At 34.4% G+C, this 7,982-nt stretch overlaps 1 long non-coding RNA gene across 1 annotated transcript in view; it reads left to right on the forward strand.

Annotated features, from left to right (window-relative positions):
- LOC135844621 (uncharacterized) overlaps window positions 1–7,982 on the forward strand; it is a 33,252-nt gene continuing 25,270 nt past the window's right edge. The window contains exon 1 of the long non-coding RNA XR_010558583.1: window positions 1–403. This is a non-coding gene — a long non-coding RNA (uncharacterized LOC135844621). The remainder of the gene's footprint in view (window positions 404–7,982) is intronic.

The following is a 7,982-nucleotide window of genomic DNA, read 5'->3' on the forward strand; positions in this document are numbered from 1 at the left end:
ACAGATTTTCAAATAAGAAAGTCAAGTAGTCAAGATTCAAGAATATTCTCCCTGCCCTACAAAAGTACTACCTTATTTATAAATTTATAAATCCATATATGGAGATGAAGAAAGTTCTAAACGCCTAAAACGCCTAGAAATTGAATTCTGGGTCGTTTCGGTTGCCGAATGTCGAAGCTGAGGCGAATTTTTCTACCTGAATAAGTGAATGAAAGTATTTAAAATTTTGTCATCAAGATCGTGTTTTCTCGTTAATCAATTTCATAACATATACTTTTGTAGAAACATTACGTTCAGGTTTGAAAGTATTGATTTTTGATTGTGGGTTAAATTGGCGTACCATTGAAACGAAAAACTAAACTCATTATGTCATTTGTGAATCAAACATGGATTATGAACATAGGTGAGTTATTTAAATAATAATAATCAATCTGACCATGTACATATGTACGGTATGTACGTACCGTGTGTCACAAAAATATTCGGAAACATGGTTATTGTTACATATTTTAAAGCAAGAAATTTCGTGAAAAAATGTATCAATTTTCCATTTTTATCCGATTGTGCGAACCTGTTCATAGATCGAATCGGTTTGACCACATATTCCGTCCTACGGCCTACGTACCCAGAAAAGTTAAGTTTTATCTTGTGTTACAGTTTTCCGAAAATATTACGTGAACTCGCGAATTTCACGAGAATGGCCGATCTAATCTGAAAACTAATACCACCGTTGGAAAGGGCGTTGAATTGTGAATCAGAATAAGTAGTCAACTGTCCTTAATCTTTAAATGTTCCATCTTAAATTTATGCTTTTCTTCTTTTCCCCAACTACCTACCCACAGGTCACAAGAATCCTCAATTTGCGGCATTCGATCGGACGTGAAATTTTACATCCGATAGCGAAATAAAATTTATAGGTCACTGCTGAAAATTTTTAAGGCAAGCATTCAAAGTACTCTCTACCTTGATGACAGGTTGCCTGGTTTAGGTTATATGGTTGCAGTCTCTGGATTCCATCTAGTTTATGAATTGATTGTTAAGAATTCATTTTGAATAATTATTTTCATTTGGAAAATTTTTATACTTTTCGAATTCCAAAGAGAAAGTATCAGAAACATTCAGCGATTTCTTTCCCTACTAAAAAAAAAACAATGCCTGTCGATTAATTTTGTAAGTTTGGGAAGGGGTGGGTAGAACAGCAACGAAATTTACCTTTGATTCATTTTTTGGGGGTAAACAATTTAATTTTTTAATTTTAAGCTGTTCAAAATAGATGAAAAGTGCAGTTTGGCCTTTTTAGACGTACTGTGAAAATATAGTAGTAAGTGAGTAAAAGGGCCAAACTTCACCAAAAATTTTTATTTTATTTTTCGTTTCATTACAAATCAATTTATCCGAATAAATTGTTTTGGTATGGGTGCTCATATCCCTAATGCAGGCCCTGAAACTGCATCCTCACTCCTAAATGCTTTCCATATTATGCAATAGTGATTCCCGTTTTACTTTGTCATTTTGAAAATACAGTTTGGCCCTTCTTCCAAAACACCATCGATGTGGTCAAACCGATCTGATCTATGAACAGGTTCGTACAATCGGATGAAAATGGAAAATTCACCTAATTTTCATATGAGAGTTTTACACGTTTCCGAATAGTTTTGTGACTTATTTTTTTCATCCGTTTTAGTTTGAAAATTTCTCACGTTTGATGTAGCCGTAGGAAATTAAAACGAAAGTTGAATGATGATTTTTGAAGAGGAAACAATGGGCTACAACATGCCGTTTTCAGCTTCGACAGGGGCGCATTATAGCATAGGCTCATAGGCACTATACGTAAGCAGCCGCTTAGGGAGCGCCATTTCTGAGGGCGGCAAATTTCTCATGGTAAAAAAAAAAATTAATACAAAAAATCAAATTGATCATCATGAAAAAAAGCCATGGATCTGACGTGAGTGGAAATCGAATTCAAGAGTGTATCAGTAATCGAAAATAAAAGGCCGAGAAATGGAAGAAATTTTTTGATGAGACTGCTAATACTGATCAAAATTTTTATGATCCCAAGGAAAATTTTCTAATGGATGCTTTTTTACCAATTGTTTATCATTTACTGTGAGCTAAAATCCCAAAAAAGTGCTTACACAAAATTTGTGGAAAATTTTTCATTCTTGAGGCAATTTTCAATTTTAAATAACGATGATGTAATTGAAGAAAAAGCCTTACCTACTGATCAAAATTTACAAAAATGATACCTATTGGAGAAGGATTTATTGTAAGAGTAGTTACGATTTTTAAATACCTACTACTATTTGAAAGAATTGAAATTTGGAAACAATTTTCAACTTTTTCGAAGATACAGGTTTTTATTCTAATTTTGTTTTTTGCAAAGATGATAAGACACCAAATAACCAACCCCCCCCCCCCCTTCCGAACGATCACTGAATGGTGGCAGAAAGAGCGGCTCTTTCAAATAGGTTTGAGCGACCAAATTCTTAATGCGCCTCTGAGCTTCGATTTTGATACATTTTTTCACGAAATTTCTTGCTTTAAAATAACAATAACCTTGTTTCCGAATATTTTTGTGACTAAGGCTGCGGACATCGAGTCCAGCGCGAGCGTTTTTGAGTTTTTCACGTTACAACACGACTCGTTTGCCGCTTGCGCTCGCGCTCGAATATCAAAATTATTTTGATATTTTCAGCGCTCAGAAATATATTTTTATTTTCTCCTCAAAGCGGTCATAAGCAATTTTATATTTTGGCTTGCGCTCGCGCTCGGCCCATGTCCGCAGCCTCGCAGTATGTAGGCCTGTGTGATCTGGTTTTCATAGAATTGTCAATAATTGCGTGGAATAAGGCTGTATTTATTGCCTTAGTGTACAGTTATAGACGTTATAGTGAAGCGAGCAGAGCAGATGAAACATGGATAAAAAGGTCGATGAGACCTCTCCACCTTTTTTCCATGTTTCTAGCTTGGTGACTTTGCCTTGCTCTGCTCTGCTTTGCTCCACCAGTGTTGCCAAGTCCAAAAATTTTTTTATGCTAGATGAAGCCGAAAAATATGCTAAATAATGCTAAAACGAGGAAAAAAATATGCTAAATTCAATTTTTCCCGATTTTGAAGCGATCCTTGCCAATCTTTATTTAAATGTCGGCGATTTGTAAAAAAATGACGTCATTTTATTGATTTTTTGAGCATTTCAAATATGCTAAATTATGCCAAAAGATATGCTAATTTTTTTTTTGTTGATAATATTTGATAAATCAGTCATCATTTTCAACAAATTTGTTATATCATAGTTAAATAATTGGTAAAATTCACGGAATTGTGATATTTTTCATCAGATTAGATCATCAGATTGCTTTTTCAGCTCATAAAACACCATTTTTCAATCAAAAATTTGTTCTTTTTGCAGTATAATTTTCCAATTTTTTTCAAAAAATTATGCCAAAACTGTAACATATATTCCAAAAATGAATTTTCATTATGCTAAGAAATATGCCATATGCTAAATTCATTTTCTTGATGCTAAAAGTGTTTTCATTATGCTAAATCTAGCATAATATATGCCAAATTGGCAACACTGTGCTCCACTATGATTAGCTGTACACAATTACACATTCATATGTATTAACCATTGACTTTATACCTCTACCTCTAGAGGTATAACGTATAACGTCAATGATATTAACGCATGTGTCTGCAGAGTGTTTTGTAAAGGGAAGTCGCCACAAAACACCCACCAATAAAACCGGTTTCGTTGTATGATAACGTATGAAACATCCCCAAACGTTCCAAAACGTCACTTTTGGTACATACTACCTAGCTTAGAGCTGCATAAGTTTTTGTTGTATATTTATGTTGTCCTAGTACACCAACACACCACACAGACGCACTACAACAACTATACTGTAACATTTTTGCTCACTGCACCAAACTGGTTCTGTTTTACTGTAAAAAATCTCTACGCTATCATCGATAGTGGACAGTGGTACATCTACATAGGTCTGTATAACACAGTACACACTGTATCATAGGGTATTTCCTGTCCGAATACTCAGCGTCAGCTGATTGAGCGTTTATCTAGTCTTTCAGAATTGCAAGCATGCGGAGAAAATATTTTAATTAATGTGAACCTACTACAGGGCTAATTTTATTATTCGCTCATACATTAGAGGCCCGTAATAACTGTCTCAGGGTGGTTGTTATAAATTTTACGCTTGTAAAAAAATGTATTGCATTTTTTGGGCTTATAAAAAACCCTAGAATGGCACAGTAATTTTATCGAGCGCGTGCAATAGTGCACTTGCACTTAGACTAATCACTCCAAACGCAGGGGCGCTTAATAAGTTGTACTCCGAGCATTCAGTTGAGCACAATAAAACATCAAAATAAGAGGGTGGGAGGTACTTACACATTTTTTCTCCAAAGAAGTCATTGCGCAAGACAACACCTTGGGAAACCCCCACCCCCAAGCGTCGGGGTAACGATTTTTAAATATTTTAAAATTTGAAACCCGAATGATTCAATATTTTTTTAAGTTCGCGATCATTTACCTACTTCGAAAAAAGAAAATTACTAACAATTTATGGTTCATTTATGTTTATTTCAGTAAGCTGTTGTGAGCTTTTGAAAAATTTCAAAGTGCAACTTTCCATTATTCCAACTTCAGACGTACAGCTTTAAAACTAAGCGTCCTGCGAAAATTTCATATAGGTACTTACACGAAATTGTTGAGAATTTATTTCTCTTTCAGATGAATATCCCCCCTACGCGCCGATACCTTTTTTGTGGTTTTTTAGAAAACCCCTCTGATTTGAATGGTTCTAGCCCCAACCCCCTTAGGGTTAGAAGGACAGTTAAAAGTATAAACAAGGTATTTTCGACGTAAAATCACCCTCTGAGGATAAAACCCAAAAAAAAAAAAACATTTTGAGGGGTTCAGCCCCCCCATAAAAAAATTAGCAAGAGGGGTACGGGGTGGTAACTCTCAGGAATTATTCAGGGGGCCGCCTTCGACAATTACCCGCAACAAAATCTTTGCTAGGTGAAAATGTTTTTTTAAAAGTGATTTTTCAGCTAATTCGCCTACACTAAAAAGACTTGGTATTTTATTAAAATTCTTATGGATACTCCAAATTTTTCTAAAATTGTGAAAAATCTTATTTTTTTGGCAAAGTTGGTAGACAATTGAAAGTTTGACATGATTTCAGTTCAAGTTCTTAAAAATCAAGAATTGATTGGGTTTGATTTTCGCATCGTTTTGATGAGAATAATTAATTATTTACAAAAATCTGAGTAAGTACACAGTTTTTTGCATTCCTAATTTTGAAATTTGAGGGAACAGAGGGCTCAAATCAAATTAAAAATGTTCGAAAGCTTTCAACACATAACTTCTGCTTAAAAATTTTCGGTTATTTGAAGTGTTTTGAAGTAGGTAGGTACGGTCGGTTGTTGCTTAAATGCTTATAGAACTTAAAATTTGCTGGAAATCGCAATTCATAAAGTACATATTTATGTCACAAATGGTAATGAACCTTAAATTGCCTATTTTTCCAGTTATGACACCGAATCGCATTATAAATCAAAATCAAGCCTTTTGAGGCATCAAGCAGTCCGAACGGACTGCCCGACGATGTAGAAAAGAATCAACATATATGTACATATAGTATAGGCATCGCGACAGGCTTATAAATAAGCCAATTTTTAAAAATTTCAAAATTTTGAAAATCATTTTCAATTTCTGTTCTGATTAAGTTCAAAAAAGTGTGTTTGTTCTTGCGACACATGATATAGTAAGTAGGTATGTTTTTGGTTACGCTGAACACGAATATGTCGTCAGATTTTTGACTGCACCCATCCACGGCCCTCATGGGGGAGGTTGTGGAGACGGTCTATTCGGGTTCAACGCCACCGAAAATATACAATTTGACATATCACAGTGAACATACATATAACAATTTTGAGCAAAAACAATTGTTTATGAGTGAATCAGCATTTCAGTTCAAAAGACTGCAGTTTCCTAAAATGAAGTGAGCCCTCAAAGGAGGAGGGGGAAAAATATAAAATTTCAAAAAATTCAACACGTGTTCGAATGTATGGGTTTTTAGGATGCTGAATTTAATTTTCTGGATGGACGAATCCCTAGCCTTTCATATGTACATATCTATATGAAAATGGAAATTTTAGCAAAGGAGGAAAGCGAGGCAATTTTTTTTTTTTTTTTTGAATGCTTTTACGTCTTTCAAGCCCAGGTACCAGTGACACGCGGTATTTTCCTAATCTCGCGCCTTCTTCATTTTAAATACCTAATTTTTATGTTGAGAATACAGAAAAAAAAAAAATAGCAGTTATGAAACTTCGCATTGCAATTTTTCATTGTTTTTTTATTCAGGTACTTGCTTGTAACAGATAAATGTAACAAAAAAACAGAACGAGAACGAAAACGAAACCGTCCGACCACTATTACTGCTTAATATTCTTCGGACAACTTCGTCAACTTCCCTATGATTTTGGGCTCACCGAAATCGTGAACAAATTAACGTAGCTGTTTTCTCCTTTAAAATTGAAATTTTCACACTTTTATTTAAAAAGCACAAGCTACAGTGCATTTGCTATAATTGTGCCGAATTTGAAGTAAATAGGTCCGACAGAAGAAGCTGTAGCCATGACGAAGGAAATCTCATTGTTCATTTTACTAGAATTTTGGGCTAGCGTTCCGGTGCGTTAAATCGAGAAAAAATACGTAGAGAAAGGAGTTTGTCTGGGCAAAGCTCACAAGGGAGCTACCCAAGGTCTGACAAGCCGATCGAAAAAATTGTTTCACGGGCGGATAGAGCATCGTAAAATATATTATGAGCCAAAATTTTAACTGCTGAAGTTAATCCCTGTTCGCTTCAGCAGCTAATTTTTTGGCCATGATCTACCATCGATGTATGACGCTTTATAGTGGACAAGTCGCTGAGATCTGCGTGTAAGACTTTGGGTGTGAATTTTTCCCCACCCCCTAATTTTGGGCGAAATTTTCGAAAGAAAATCTGTGGCATGTGATATATCGAATTGTGTGTTTTTGGTGACGCTGAACACGAATATGACGTCAGATTTTTGATTGGACAAGTCGCTGCGATCCGTGTGTAACACCTTGGGGATGAATTTTTCACTTATTCAAAAGAATAAAAAAATGAAAAATCAAAATAACTCGCCACCCTATTTGCTTTGCAGCTAATTTTCTTTTACCATGAACCATCGTCGATATATTATGATGTCCAAGGGTGGACAAGTCGCCTGGATTCGCTTGTGACACCGAGGGGTGATATTTTTACTTGTTTAAGAGGTACAGAAATCAAAATGACACGACACGCTGTTCAGTTCAGTGCCTACTATTTTTTTTTACCACGATCTACCATCGATATGATGTTAATGCGTGAGTGAATCGTTAAACCAAGTAACACAGTATGTTGGACGATGAATTTACACTCATACAGCAGTTGTATCGCAAAAATTACCATTTTTTCCCAGAAACAAGAACTGGGAGAAAAAAATAAGAAAATTGAATACCTACATTATTTTGTTCAACTTTTGTTTTAAGGATTTTCAAAAAAGCAATAAAGAAATAACAAACTAATTTATTTATACTCATGCAAATATTGTGTCGAAAAATTACAGTTTTGCACACGAACAAGAACTAGAAAAAATTTTCAAACTTCAAAATATTGAAGAATTTTAAAAAAATGATGAAAAATCGAGGAAAAATTGTATTAAAATGCTAATCCCAATTTGATGAATTTTTAAAAAATATTTATTAAAGAGACAAAAAATCAAAACACTAGAACATTTCATAATACTATTGAAAAATTTTCCTAAGTCTTTAAAATTAATCTACCTACTTCAAGATAGGGCTCAAATTTTTTTTATGTTTAGGAGTTGACTTTTGACAGAAAATGTAATTATTTTTTTTTTCGCTTTTGAACATTAATATTCAATTTTTG

This window comes from Planococcus citri, chromosome 4 (genome assembly GCF_950023065.1).
Source record: "Planococcus citri chromosome 4, ihPlaCitr1.1, whole genome shotgun sequence".
NCBI classification, from domain to species: domain Eukaryota; kingdom Metazoa; phylum Arthropoda; class Insecta; order Hemiptera; family Pseudococcidae; genus Planococcus; species Planococcus citri.